The sequence below is a fragment of the Dipodomys spectabilis genome, unplaced genomic scaffold (assembly GCF_019054845.1).
Source record: "Dipodomys spectabilis isolate Male_0828 unplaced genomic scaffold, ASM1905484v1 ptg000089l, whole genome shotgun sequence".
Classification (NCBI taxonomy): domain Eukaryota; kingdom Metazoa; phylum Chordata; class Mammalia; order Rodentia; family Heteromyidae; genus Dipodomys; species Dipodomys spectabilis.
This window is the reverse complement of record NW_024870766.1, coordinates 3,685,829-3,700,144: the sequence shown is the minus strand read 5'-3', so window position 1 is coordinate 3,700,144 and position 14,316 is coordinate 3,685,829. Positions and strand designations below refer to the sequence as shown.

At 39.3% G+C, this 14,316-nt stretch overlaps 1 protein-coding gene across 6 annotated transcripts in view; it reads left to right on the top strand.

Annotated features, from left to right (window-relative positions):
* The first annotated feature begins 182 nt into the window (after positions 1-182).
* Ankib1 (ankyrin repeat and IBR domain containing 1) overlaps positions 183-14,316 on the top strand; it is a 101,504-nt gene continuing 87,370 nt past the window's right edge. For 4 of the 6 annotated variants that reach the window (XM_042684643.1, XM_042684642.1, XM_042684641.1 and 1 more), the window contains exon 1: positions 183-690. The gene's annotated coding sequence lies outside the window, so the exon portion shown is untranslated. Of the gene's footprint in view, positions 691-2,345; positions 2,451-13,168; positions 13,257-14,316 lie in introns of those variants that run through there. The other 2 variants (XM_042684639.1, XM_042684640.1) reach the window with 2 other exon arrangements.

Here is a 14,316-nt window from a genome sequence, read left to right as displayed (position 1 = left end):
CCGTCTCAGCAACAGTCAGCCTTCACCTTCTCCAAAGCTAGGAGGTCTCGCCTCTCCAAAGGCCTTCACTTTCCATCCCGCCGCTACCCGGGAAAGGAAATCGCTTCCGGTTCATCTCCTCCCCCGGCAGCCCCGTGGTTGGCGGCGGAAGAGCTTCCGGGTCAGGAGCCTAGGCGCCCGGGTTCCGCGCTGCTGTTCGTCTGCGGTGCCGCTTCTGTAGGGTCTTGGACGAGCTCCTCGCAGACGGCGGTGGCGGCGGGAGCGTCCGCGACACAGTCCGAGGCAGGGGAGGGGAGGAGGGCGGCGGGGCTGCGCGCGCGCGCGCGCGCTCCGGGCTCGAGCATGAGCTGGACTTGACCGCGAGGCGGAGGCTAGAGCCACCGCCCCCTCTTCCCCTCCCCGGAGAAAGGCGGTGCGACGGCCCGCGAAGGATGGGGGGCGCCCGCCGGTTCTGAGCCTCGCCACGCGTCTTCGGCTCGCGCCGGGCTTCGCACGGGCCTCTAGTGCGCGCCCTCGGCCCCAGCCTGCAGCCTCCGCACGGGCCGTCCGTGCACCCGGACCGGCGAGGAAGGGGCGTCCGTCAGGGTGGGTGGGGCGGGGAGGGAACCTGAGGTCACCGGCTCGGGGGAGAGGCGGAACTGCAGACCGGCGGGGTCCCCCCGACCCTTGCCCTCGGCTGAAGAAGTCACCGTAAGTCTCAGCTGCGCGGTGCGGGTTGATGGGGCTGTCTCAGTGCATTTTGAGGTCCGAGTTCAAGGCTGCCTGGTTCACGCCCTCCGGTGTGTGTCTGTCTGGCCCGGTCGCTCTGTCTCGGTCTTTGCTTAGGCACGATCCTCCGTCTGCCCCTCAGGGCTCTGCTCCTGGAAGCCGCCTGGGTTTCCAGGGCGCGTCCCATCCGCCCTAGCTATACTGGAAATGGATTTGTGCCCTCCCTCGTTTTTCTCAAGACCCTAGAGCGCACAGCCTTCCCGGACCATCTTTGAGATGTGGAAAGCCTCGGGTTCCACGGATCTCACGATCTAAGCGTAGGGGAACGGGTGGGCTAAGGTGTTCTGCAGGGCTGTAATGGGTGGGGATAGGTGCAGGTGGGCTCCAGTGAACCTTTATTTTTGCTGCTTCTGCCACCAAAACAAAAGAATGGGCACTCCCTGTACCCTCATTCTTCTCCCTACGTGAACGAACTATTTTCTGTATGTTGCTCTTTGAGTAGAAGGAAATTGGAGGTAGAGCTGTAATTAAGCCTCTTCTGAGGAGATCTTAGTCTGTAAGCTCGGTTCACACGGAATGGCATATTGAACAATCTTGTGTTGAAAAGAATACCCATGCCCGAAAAGCGTTACCAATATATCTGACAATTGAATGTGAGAACAAGTCTGGTATTTCAAACAGTCTGTTTTAGCTACTTTTAGATGATTTTTTAGTGTTCTAATTTACAGTTGGTTCTTAATTTACAAATGTGTGTGTGTGTGTGTGTGTGTGTGTGTGTGTGTGTGTGTGTGTGTATGACGATCCTTGTCTCGAATCTTTTGCTTTGTTAGTGGAAACATAGAGCTTAAAAATACTTTAAAGTGAGTTTTAAAACCTGTGTCACATTACATTTTACACTATTTTAAATCTTTAATTTCAGATACAATTTTTTCTTCTTAGTTTTTTTAAAATTAACTGCAAATACCTCCAATGTGTATTTTCAGGTTTTTGACTATATATTTCCCCCCATTAAAATTTGGGTTGCTTTTTAAACTGCTGCTCCAGAACTTCCCAGAAATTGGATTAAAATATAATTTTAATGCTGCCAATGATTGGACAATAGCTGCGATGTGCCTTCGTGCATATAACTTCTTTTCAAGGCATCATAGAAAACAAATTGTAATTTAAAAAAATTATTCTGTATTTTGTAGGTTCATTATTATTATTTTGTAAATTACTCTGTAATGTAGTCTGGTAGCCTTGATGAATTGCACTGCGTGATAAACACTTATTAAGAAAGATAGATGTGTTTAATGCTAATACCCCCATCTCCATGCCCCCCTCCCATCAAAACAACTTTTGGGCAGTTGGTTTTGTACTGTTGTTTGATCTATAATCTTACATGATATATGTAGCTCTCTCTGCCTCTTTGGAAATGTACTTGGCACAGATGCCAAGCACTGTGCAGAGTTGAGCAAATTATTAGGGTGTGGCTTTTGTTTTCTATAAAATTGATCAGCTTCCGAACCAGAAGATTGAGATGTTGCAATAAGCTGATAGGCAATAACTTGGAGAAATTTTTAAAAAGAAAAAAGTAAGTCCATTGATTCACCTTATTCTTGGGGCAGGGAGGACCATATTTTCCATTTGTTCCTTTACGGATAGCTCTGAAGATTTTGAATTTTTGAAATGAAAGGGTTCTGAAGTCTTACAGACAAAGTTCCAAACGAGGGCTGTAACAGGTGGCTGCTGAGACATGGGAGGTAAGTTTTGAAAGTCACTAGTACTCCTGTGGTAGTGCCCACTTTGGTTGTCGTCTTCCTTTTCTGTGTATATTTTCTAACTTGTGAAAGTGAAATGTGTATTTTCAATTTTCTTGTAGGTAATAGTTTTAAGTGAATAACTTTCATGATTTTTGTTTTGTTTTTTTAAAAAAGCCTTTATGGAGTATCTTTGTGGAAGCTCAGTTACTTTGTAGACCTACAAGATAAATATATAACGATTTCCTTTCTTGGGCTGGGAAGGTGGCTCAGTGGTAGAGTGCTTGCCTTGCATGCATGAGGCCCGGGGTTCAATTCCTCAGCACCACATAAGCAGAAAAAGCCAGAAGTGGTGCTGTGGCTCAAGTGGTAGAGTGCTAGCCTTGGGCTGAAGAGTTTAGGGACAGTGCCCAGGTCCAGAGTTCAAGCCCCATGATCATCAACAACAACAAAATTTTTCCTTTTCATCAAATTTGCCAGTCTATTCAATTATGCTTCTTCCCATCTGTCTTTTTAGATTTCTCAAATAGATTTTAAAACCCTTGGGCCAGCCTGGTGGCTTGGGAGGCATAGGTAGGAAAATCACAGTCTAAGGCCTGCCTCAAGCAAAAAGTTTGAGCCACTTTCCAAGCAATAAAGGTCTTTGGCATGGTTTAAGTGATAAAAGTGCCTGTCAAGCAAATGCAGTCCTGAGTTCAAACAAAATCCACAAACTACCAGAAATCAAGCCAAACATATACCCTACCAACCCCAACAACAAAAACTGATCTTTTTACAAGGTTGATTTGAAGCGCTTCAAGAAAGATAAGCACCATAAATGCAATATGAAGTGCTTAATTTGTGCTACTCACGCTGAGCATTATATGTTATTAATTTAATTTTAAGAATAGTCCTAAGAAGTCTTTTGTTTTCATTTAAATTTATGACTGAATTTTATTTCATTCTGTAACATACTAGAAAAGGTGAGGAAAATTTTTCTTTATAAGCAAGCAAGGGTTCCTTTGTAACAATTCCAAACATGAATACATTGTATCAACTCCCCTCCTCTATCACTGCCTTTTATCCTACTCCCCAGTTCCCAGAATTTTCAGTAGGTTTCATTGTTTTTATTTATTATTATTGATTAATCCAGTATGAGTACTGGAGCTTGGACTCAGGGCCTAGGTTTTGTCTCTTAGCTTTTTCATCCAAGGCTAGCACTACCACTTGAGTCGCAATTCCACTTCTGGCTTGTGATGGTCAATTAGAGATGAGAGTTTTACACACTTTTATTCCTTGACTGGCTTTGAACCGATCCTTAGATCTCACCTTCTTGAGTAGCTAGTATTACAAACTTATTGTTCTATTTTCATATATATATAAACAAATTTTCTACCATATTCATCCTCTTTCATCTTCCTTAGCTTTCCTTCCTGCCAGTGGCACTACTACCCTCAATGATGCCTGCCTCAGTTTCCTTACATTTGTTTTCAGTATGTATTAGTTGCAAGAAGCTGCCCCATGGTGTTTCAGATGTACATATATTAAACATTACACCACATTTTCTTGATTCATCCATTGTAGGATATCTGGTCTGTTTTTATAACTTGGCTATGGTGAATAGTGTAGTAAAACATGGATGCAAGTTGTCTTTATTGTATCCTGACTTGTAATCTTTTGGATAATTGCCTAAGAGTGGTATTGATGGAGCATAGGGTAGCTTTATTTTTAAAAATCTGTAGTTTTATATTTATAGTTTTTTAAGGAGTATCCAGACTGCTTTCCATAGTGGCTGCACTAATTTACATTCCCAACAACAATGTAATAGGGTTTATTTTCCTCGCATCCCTACCACTACCAGCAACAATGTTTGTTTGTGTTCTTGATGATGGCCATTCTTACTGGGTGAGATGGATTCTTGTTGTTGTTTATGATAAGAGATGTTGAGCATTTCTTCTTGTATTATTGGCCATTTTTACTACTTCTGAGAAGTCTCTATTTAGCTCCTTTGCTCAAATCTATTGTTTATTGATTTGTTAAGGGTTTAGTTTCTTTATCTCCTTGTATATTCTGGATACTTAGGCCTTTGTTGCATTGAAAGCTGGGAAAGATATCCTATTCTGTAGTCTTTTTAGCTTAGTAACTATGTTCTTTGCTGTGCAGAAACTTTTACCTTGATGAATTCCATACCCATTTGTTGAGCTGGAATTCTCAGGAAGTTCAGCCTATGCCAAATAATTTCTGTTTCTCTTACTCCTTCCTGAAGTAGTTTCAAGGTTTCAGGTCTTACATTGAAATCTTCAACCCATTTTGAAATAATATTAGCACAAGGTGATAAGGATACAGTTTCAATATTCTGCATATGGATGTCCAATTTCTCAACACCATTTGTTGAGAAGGCTGTTTTTTCCAACATATGTTTTTGGCTCTCATCAAATATCAGATGACTATTGGTATGTAGGTTTATTTCTAGGTCTTATAGTCTATTTCATTGGTCTTCAGGCCTATTTTTGTTCCAGTACCAAGCTATTTTTGTTACTCGAAGTCTGTAATAAATCTGGAATTGTGATGCCTACAGCATTATTATTACTATTCTATCCCCCCACCACCTCGCCCCCAGGATTGCTTTGGCAATCCAGGGTTTTTTATGGTTCCATATGAATTTTTGGTTGTTTTCTCTAACTCTATAAAGAATGACATTGGGATTTTGATAGATGTAGCTTCAAATTTGTAGATTGCCTTTGGAAGTATGACCATTTTCATGGTATTAAATCTTCACATTCTAGAACATAGGCAGTTTTTCTACTTCCTGATGTCTTCAATTTTTTCCTTCAAGGTTTTATAGTTTTCATTATAGAGGGCCTTCATTTTCTTGTTTTGGTTTATTCCTAGATATTTTATTTTTTAAGGCTTTCTTGCTTTCCCTATCTTCTTGTTGGTATACAGAAAAGCCACTGATACTCATTGGTTGATTTTATATCCTCCTTTGTTAAGTTATTTATCAGCCCTAGGAGCTTGAGGGTATAGTCTCCAAGTTTCTTTTTTTTTTTTTTTTTTGGTTCCCGTCGTGGGGCTGAACTCTGGGCCTGGGTGCTGTCCCTCAGCTCTTCAGCTCAAGGCTAGTGCTCTACCACTTGAGCCATAGCACCACTTCCGGCTTTTTTCTTTTTGCTTATGTGGTGCTGAGGAATCGAACCCAGGGCCTCATGCATGCAAGGCAAGCGCTCTACCACTGAGCCACCTTCCCAGCCCTCTAGGTTTCTTTAGATATATAGAATTATATCATCTGGAAACAGGAATAGGTTGATTTCTTCCTTCTCTACTTGGATTCCATTATGTCTTTGTCTTGCCTTATTGCTCTGACTAGGAATTCTAGTACTATATTGAAAAAAATAGTGGAGAGAATGGACATCTTTGTCTTATTTCTGACTTTAGAGGAAATGGTTTTAGTTTTTCACCAGTATGATGTTGGCTGTTCGTTTGTTATAAAAAGCCCCTATTAAGTTGAGATATGCTTTCTCTATTCCTTGCTTTACTAGAACTTTTATCATAAAAGTATGGTGGATTTTGTCAAAACCCAAATTCTTTTTTTTTTTTAATTTATTTTTTATTTTTTATTTTTGCCAGTTATGGTGCCTGAACTCTGGGCCTGGGCACTGTCCTTCAGCTCTTCAGCTCAATGTGGCTCTACCACTTGAGCCACAGCACCACTTCCAGCTTTTTTTGTTTATGTGGTGCTGAGGAATCGAACCCAGGGCCTCGTGCATGCAAGGCAAGCACTCTACCACTGAGCCACCTTCCCAGCCCCAAACCCAAATTCTTTACATGCTAAATTTTATTCTTTTTTTTTGGTTTGTTGTTGTTGTTAATAGTTTGCTGTGCTTTAGGCTAATGCCTTTTGCATTTAGTTACAGGATTATAGAGTAGATAATTACTTCTTTTTTTGGGGGGGTGGGGGTCCAGTCGTGGGGCCTGAACTCTGGGCCTGGGCGCTGTCCCTCAGCTCTTCAGCTCAAGGCTAGCGCTCTACCACTTGAGCCACAGCACCACTTCCGGCTTTTCTCTTTTTGCTTATGTGGTGCTAAGGAATTGAATCCAGGGCCTCAGGCATGCAAGGCAAGCGCTCTACCACTGAGCCACCTTCCCAGCCCCGATAATTACTTCTTGAAAGCAGTAGTGGTACTTGATTTATGAGTGATTAAACCCAGATCTTCTGTTATGTCAGACATGCATTTTACCACTGAGTCTCATCCAGTCCTTTTAATATGTTGTTTTAGCCATGCTGCAACCCTTTATTTTGTTTTAGAATTCATGGGCTGGCCAGGAATTCTCTTATCTTACTGTCTCAGGTAATGGCAGTTGTAGGCACCACCATGGCTAGCTTCACTTGATATTTTTCTGTCTCAGACTAGCCTATATTTTAAGTTGGCAAGCATAACTCTTCCCTTATGGGTGGTGGTAAAATACTGAAATTACTCAAGTTATTGTATTTTCCTGATTAGAACAATTTTGAGGGGCGAGTAGAATTTCTTTTCAGGATTATAAGATGGACAAAATGACAAGTCTGTTAACTACTGGCACTACATCTTGAACAAGTCAGGATGTCTTCATTGATCTATGAAGTACTCACTTATAACTCATGGATGAAAACTTCATGTAATTTTTTTTTTTTTTTTTTTGTCAGTCATGGGGCTTGAACTCTGAGCCTGGGTGCTTTCCTTTAGCTCTTCAGCTCAAGGTGTGAGCACTCTACCACTTAAGCCACAGTGCCGCTCTGCTTTTCTGAGTGGTTTATTGGAGATAAGAGTCTCATCAACGTTCCTGACGTTCCTGCCCGGGCTGGCTCTGAACCGCGATCCTCAGATCTCAGCCTCCTGAGTAGCTAGGATTACAGGCATGAGCCACCAGCGCCCGGCTTTCATGTAATGTTCTTAGCTCTCCAAAAGGTATAAAAGTATTGCCTTCCTTGTTTATGTATCTACTCAGAGTATGGTAAGAGGAGTTATGTAAATATACAAAACTAAGGTTTTATTCTGTTTGATGGCTTCAAACAATAGGTGATTATTTGTTCCATTATCACATATTTATTTGAGATTTCAAAAATAATTTGAAATAATTTCATCTTCACACAAAAAAAACATCAGAATAGTACAAAGAACTTATATATTTCTGCTCTAGATTACTTTTTTTTTTTTTTGCTCTAGATTACTATGTAGTATTTCCTCATGACTCTAGACAGATAATGCTTTCAGGGCAGGTATTCCACAGAAAAGGCACTGTGCTCTTTTCAGTGCATTGCATTCTGAGACATACAGTGTTAAATTCTATCATTAATAGTAATGTTAATTCACAAGGCCATATTTATCTCACTTTGTTTATTGTTTTCTGGAAGCATTTTCCTAAATTGTGCCCATACTTAGATTCTTACCAAACCTTTATGCACGAGCTTCAGTTAGTGTCATTGATGACTTAATTAATTACTACTGTGATTGCCAGATGATACTTGTTTCCATTATTCCTTCCACATTATTTTATTGATAGGTACTTTTCTCTTTATTCGTTAAGTGAGTAAAGACTCATGGATTTTGACTTTATGTGATGCATTGTGCTTTAGTACCATTATCATTTATTTTGCTGTTTAAGTTGTCCCAATTTAGCCAGAGGGAGCCCCTTTAAGCTGGTTTCTATGCCCATTTATCATGCTTTTATCTCATTCATTGCACATTTCCTTATGACCTTTTGGCAGAATAAGCTGTTCCTGGATCATCTTGTGCTTTGCTTGTCTAGCCCTGAAATCAACCACTTCTCCAAGAAAATGTTTTGTTTTTCATTTTTGTGGAAGTTGGTCTTTAAAAAGAAAGATTTGAGATTTAGTTTTCTCATTACTACTGGGACATCATTGCTTCCACGCCTTCTTAGTGAACAAAATTAAGATATATGTGTGTGTGATTTGTATGCGTACATATGTATTACACACATAGTGCTACATATGGGATTGTTTCTAGAGCTGAATGTTTTCATTATAAAATCATAAGTTTGTTTCTGTAGTTCCAGCCCAATAACCAGAAGTCATTTTAACTCTCTGCCTTTCCATGTATATAAATACTTTCTCTTTCAGCAGGAAACTAAATTTTAGACATTAGCCTAAATAGACATTGGCCAGTTGTTTTACTTACTTTCTCAATGTTTTATGCCATATGGACCATCTTCTACCTTCATCTGCCCTTGTGCCACTCTGCATCATTGACTGCTAGGTCTGTGCATTTCTCCGTTCCTCAAAATACTCATCGTCTTCAACTGTACGCTATTTGGTCAAAACCTCTACTAGCGTTACTCACTTGGCCTCATTACCCTACATTCTCAGCAAGCATTATTTTCCATGGTACAGTAGTTTACTTCTAAGTATATCCTAAGGATTTACGATCACAAATATATATGATAACATATATATGTGATTTCCCTCACATTAATGGTAACGTTAACTACAATTTGGTTTATGTTTTGTTTTACTTAACATATCTTTAAAAACTTTCCACATGAGTACATACCTCATTCTGTATAGCAATTCCTTTCAGAGAGAGAGAGGAGAGAGAGAGAGTATACATGTGTCTATACTACTTACCTGGTAGTATTTAGCGATTATACAAATTTCTTCTATCCTAGTGTGCAGTCCTTTCTTCAGTGTGTCTTTGTTGCTGTTTCTACCAAGAAGTAGAATCTGTTTATCTCTTGAGTCTCTACTTTCTGTTTATTTTGCCCAAATGGTAGAAGTAATGTGTAAACTCTGGAACCAAATCCTTAGGACTGTTCTAAGAGTGCTTTCCTACAGTAAGTGTGTCTAACCTATAGAAGAACAAGAGGCCCATTATAGGAGAACCAACACACTCCTCTGACAATTATCCAGGAAACTCTAAAGTCAGTTATTGTGGACCTCCTAGATCAGCGGATACTTTGGCTGTATATATGTGCAGAAGAACCATAAATAAAACCAGCAGGGAAACTTTAAGTCATCTTACAGAGTTGTAAGAAGTAATATTGTTTTAAAACTTGAAGTTTAGAATAGCTTATTCTGGAGCAATACATAACTGAAATCATATTGTGTTCATTTGGACACCAAACTAATCTCTAGCTGTCTACTTTGAAATATTCATGTCTTTATACATAATATAAAGTATATACAAAGTATAAAGGGTATATAAAGTATACACTCACTCAATTTGAGTACATAATTTGAGTACTACTGACATAGTTCTTATAGTTACCATTAATATCTGAAAATGATTATTCCTGAACAGGTTGACCATCACTGAATGTTTTTCCTTGACAAGCAAATGAAAGGAGAGAAAGATACCCCCCCACCCCAAATTGTTAAGGTGCTTAGTTCTGCATTTCCCTAACTACTTCTGAGGCTGAGCTTTTTTTTTCTTTCTTTTTTTTTTTCAATAGGCTTCACAGTTGCTAGGCAGGTAATCTGCAACTTGAGCTGTTTCTTCAGTACTTTTTGCTCTGCTTCCTTTCTAAATAGGGTCTCACTTTTTGGCCAGCCTGGTGTGGAACCATGATCTCCTATTTATGCCTTTTGTATAGCTTGTTTGACTGGCATGCATCACCAAACCTAGCTGTTGGTTGAGATTGGGTCTCAAATGGTTTGCCCTGGCTGGCCTTGATTACTCTAGTTCTCAGCCTCCTCAGTAGCTAGGATTATATGCATTGTCAACTAGCAAGGGTAAGCATCTTGGAAGTATTTATTTTTCATTTTGGTTTTTAGTGCTTTGAATATTTATTCATATCTTCCCTCAGTTGTTTTTTTGTTGGATTTTTTTTCCCTTGCCAGTTGTGATGCTCTAGGTGCGTCCGTGCGTGTGTGGGTGTGGGTGTGGGTGTGGGTGTGGGTGTGTTGGTAGTGGAGCCTGAACTCTGAGCCTGGACGCTGTACCTCAGCTCTTCAGCTCAAGGCAAGCGCTCTACACTTAAGCACAGCGCCACTTCCTGCTTTTTCTGCTTATATAGTACTAAGGAATCGAACCCAGGGCCTCATGCATGCAAGGCAAACACTGTACCACTGAACCAACTTCCCAGCCTGTAGGTATAATCTTTCATTTGAAAACATGTTTCTTTTCAGTCTTTTGTTTTTGGCTTGGTTTATGGTATTAGCTGTGAAGTTCTGTTTTGGCATTTTATGTCATCGTTTATGTATTTTTCTCTATGACTTTTGAAGTTTTTGTCTTGAAAATATCTCTCTGATCTAGGTAATAGAAACTTTGCTAGATTTTCTTCTAACTTTATACCATCTTTGCTGTGGAATAAGAATCATGTTCAGTTGCTTCAGAAATTTAAAAAAAGATGAGTTATGTAAATAAATTAAGGGGGAGTACACACACACACACACACACACACACACACACACACACACACTCTCTCTCTCTCTCTCTCTCTCTCTCTCTCTCTCTCTCTCTCACAAATAGGTTAGGAGGTGTAGCAAAGTAAGACTTGATTGCCTCTCATTCTTAGGCCCTGGTTTCTATACCGATTGCTACAAAAATAGGGGGAAAATGGACTATTTCCCTTCTGTGAGTAGTTGGAAGTGGATGTCCAGGATGGTGGCCCAGTGTTCTATGGAATACAGGCTCATTTATCTATCCAGCCAGTCTTGTGGTTCTGAGGTGACATATTGGGCTGAATAGCATCTTCTTTCTAATTCTTCTTTCATCAGTCATTCTTTTGGTGAATGTGATCTCTGGAGCCAGGGCCAAGATAAAGGCTTCTCAGAATAACTAGTTCTTGTGCAATGTTTTTTCCTTTTCTTTGAAAAAGTAGAATTGATTTTGTTTTTTGTATAATAATAAGTGTATCTGCAGAAGGCCTCAGAAAGTATTCTCTATAACCCATTGGACTACTGTTACTTTTTTTTTTTTTAACAAGCTGACCGGGAAATAAACAGAGTTATATTCTCAAGTTGGAAACTTCTCTTGGAAATACACACAGGTTTATCATTGTATTGAATAAATCATGTTCAATAAAAGTATTTTATTTGCAGTAAGTGTGGTAAGCAGTAGTGTAAAACTGAATATAGCTGAGTATTGGTGGCTCATGTTTGTAATCCTAGCTACTCAGGAAGCTGAGATCCAAGAATTGAGGTTCGAAGCAGCTCAGATAGACAAATCTGGAGACTATTATCTAGTTTACTAGCAAGAGGCCAACTCCTTTGGGAGCTGGAAAGAGTATTCCAGGAACTATTAATTCAGTAGTCAGCTGGATTATAAAAGACAGGCTGTAAAGAGATAAATGTTAGTCTTTGCAGGGAATTTTCTTTATGCCCAGGAGCCATTGGAAAATTCTGGAGTAGAATTGGGCAAGATCCAATTTGTCCTGGTTTTGATTTAACCTGGTTTTAATAGGGAAAATATACTTCATGTACAGTCTGGAATGAATAGAATCTCTTCTGATATATTAAGATCTATTTTAATATTAGTTAAGAACATTTTATTGAATATTTGTATAAATATTATACAGAGAAATAGAGATATATAAAGTCACATATGTTGTAACTATATAGTTGTAATTATATAGTTTCTAGCCAGGTGCCAGTGGCTCATATCTGTAATCTTAACTATGAAGGAGGCTGAGAACTGAGGATTTGAAGACAGCCCAGGTTTGTGAGACTTTATCTCCAGTTAGCCACCAAAAGTCTAGAAGTAGAGCAGTGGCTTAAGTGATAGAGTACTGGCTTTGAGCAGATAAGCTCATAAACAGTGCCCAAGCCCTGAGTTCAAACCCCAGGACCAGCACCAAAAAAGCCCAAAAAACAATTCCAGTTTTTAAGGAGTTTGTATTTTAAACACATACTAATGCCTCAGTATGAGGCGTCTTACTAATATTGTGGATTCTTCATTATAAAATTATATCAAGTGAGTGCTAGAATCAACAATTGAGCCTAAAAGATCTTTGCATTTTCAGGTGTTCTGCATTGTCTACCAGCAGTTATTTCCCCTGGTTTTTTATTATATGTTGCTTGTAACATACCTTAGAACCCTTGTGAATTAAAAGTTTATCTGATGATTCCTTGAGGAAGTGGAACCCTATGTCTAAGCCAGAGGTTCTCCAACAAGTTTAGCATGTATCAAAATCAAGGGGTTATTTATACTCACATGGGTAGGCCTCACCTCCAGAGTTTCTAATTCTGTATGTCTAAGTGGAGCTTAAGAGTTTTCATTCCTAAGCAGTTCTTGGGAACTTGGTATTGCTCTCATCTATTGTATGAAATTAATTTCTTCTCCCATGCCTCTAGAATGATTAATTGTATACAACCACTAGAATTTAAAAATAGCTCAAATTCCCTTTTCTGTGTTTTGTGTTTTAGATGAAGAACTCTGATGGAGAAAACCTGAAAACGGTTGAGTTGGTTTTTGTTTTTAGTGTTTTTAAATGTGTATTTAAAAAAATTTGCTTATATTAGTTATACTGAGGGGGTTGGATTTCATTGTTACATTTCCACACATGTTTATAATATATTCTGATCAGTCACATTCTTTACTACATGTGGGTGGGAGAGCTTTAAAAAATGGATAAAATTAACTAAAACTCACAAGAGAAGGTTGAAAACAAAGTTGTATTTGTAACCAGAGTTCTAGACTAGAGGATCAGCTCTAGGGGAGAAGGTGTCCTAAAATATTGTTTGGTCATCACAGACAATAGAAAAATAATGGTAGAAAGGATTTTAGTCAACATGGCATATTGGGAAGATGGACATCAAATATTCTGGCCCGTCTTCTGAGTACTAACATCTACTCTTGATTGAAATAGAGAAAATATTGGGGCAGATGGCAAGAGGTAAGCAGTTGTAATCAGACTATGTTCTGGTTAATTATTATCTCAGTCCTGGTTCTTCAGGATGATACCAGAGAAACTATTATTTGAGAGGTAAATCCATTTCCCATGAGATGATTGTGCTTTCAATCATGCGGAATTAGCTTTCTTTCACTTCAGCTTCAGTCTTCTGAAGCTTCTTTTGTCTGCTTTATCTAATAGATCCCTAATAAAGTTAAATTTCTTCAAAGAACATAATTCAGCTGTTTATTGAATTTTTTCTTTATAGTGTTTGTGTTAATGTAATGCAGTTTACCATTATTTTAGAAGTTTTGTTTGCATAAAGGTTGGTGACCACTTGTTAAAAAGGGTATCACTCTTGTTTTGCATCTTCCTCATATAGTAAGAAACCTGATATTTTGTTGAGACTCACCCCTATTCTTTGTCTGAAGTCTGAACCAATTGAAAGTAGGAAGCATTTCAGTTATTATTATTATTTATAATAATATTTTGTAGAGCTGAGGACCAGAATCAAGGCTTTGCACTTGCCAGGCAAGTGGTTTTTTATTGAATTAAATCCCTTCCTCTTTCTCCCCCCACCCAGCTTTTTGTTTTTGTTTTTTTTTTAGATCTGGTAATATTTCTGGGCTATATTGAAACAATATGCCTTTTGCTAATGAAAGAACAAACACATAAGGAGCATGGAAGAAGTGCTACAATCAACTCTAGTTTCATACTGTTTTTAGAGTCATATAAAAAGCTGCTAGAATGCCAAAGTATGATGAATTGGGTCCTAGCTGATAGTTTTTTTTTTTTGTTTGCAAGTTATGGGGCCTGAACGCTGGGCCTGAACAGCTGTCCCTCAGCTCTTCAGCTCAAGGCTAGCACTCTACCACTTGAGCCACAGCATCACTTCTGGCTTTTTCTGTTTATGTGGTGCTGAGGAATCGAACCCAGGGCCTCATGCATGCAAGGCAAGCACTCTACCACTGACTGAGCCACCTTCCCAGCCCCCCGATAGTTTTTATTATATTCAACAAAAGATGAATAGATTAATAATATAGATATAGGTTACATATTTATA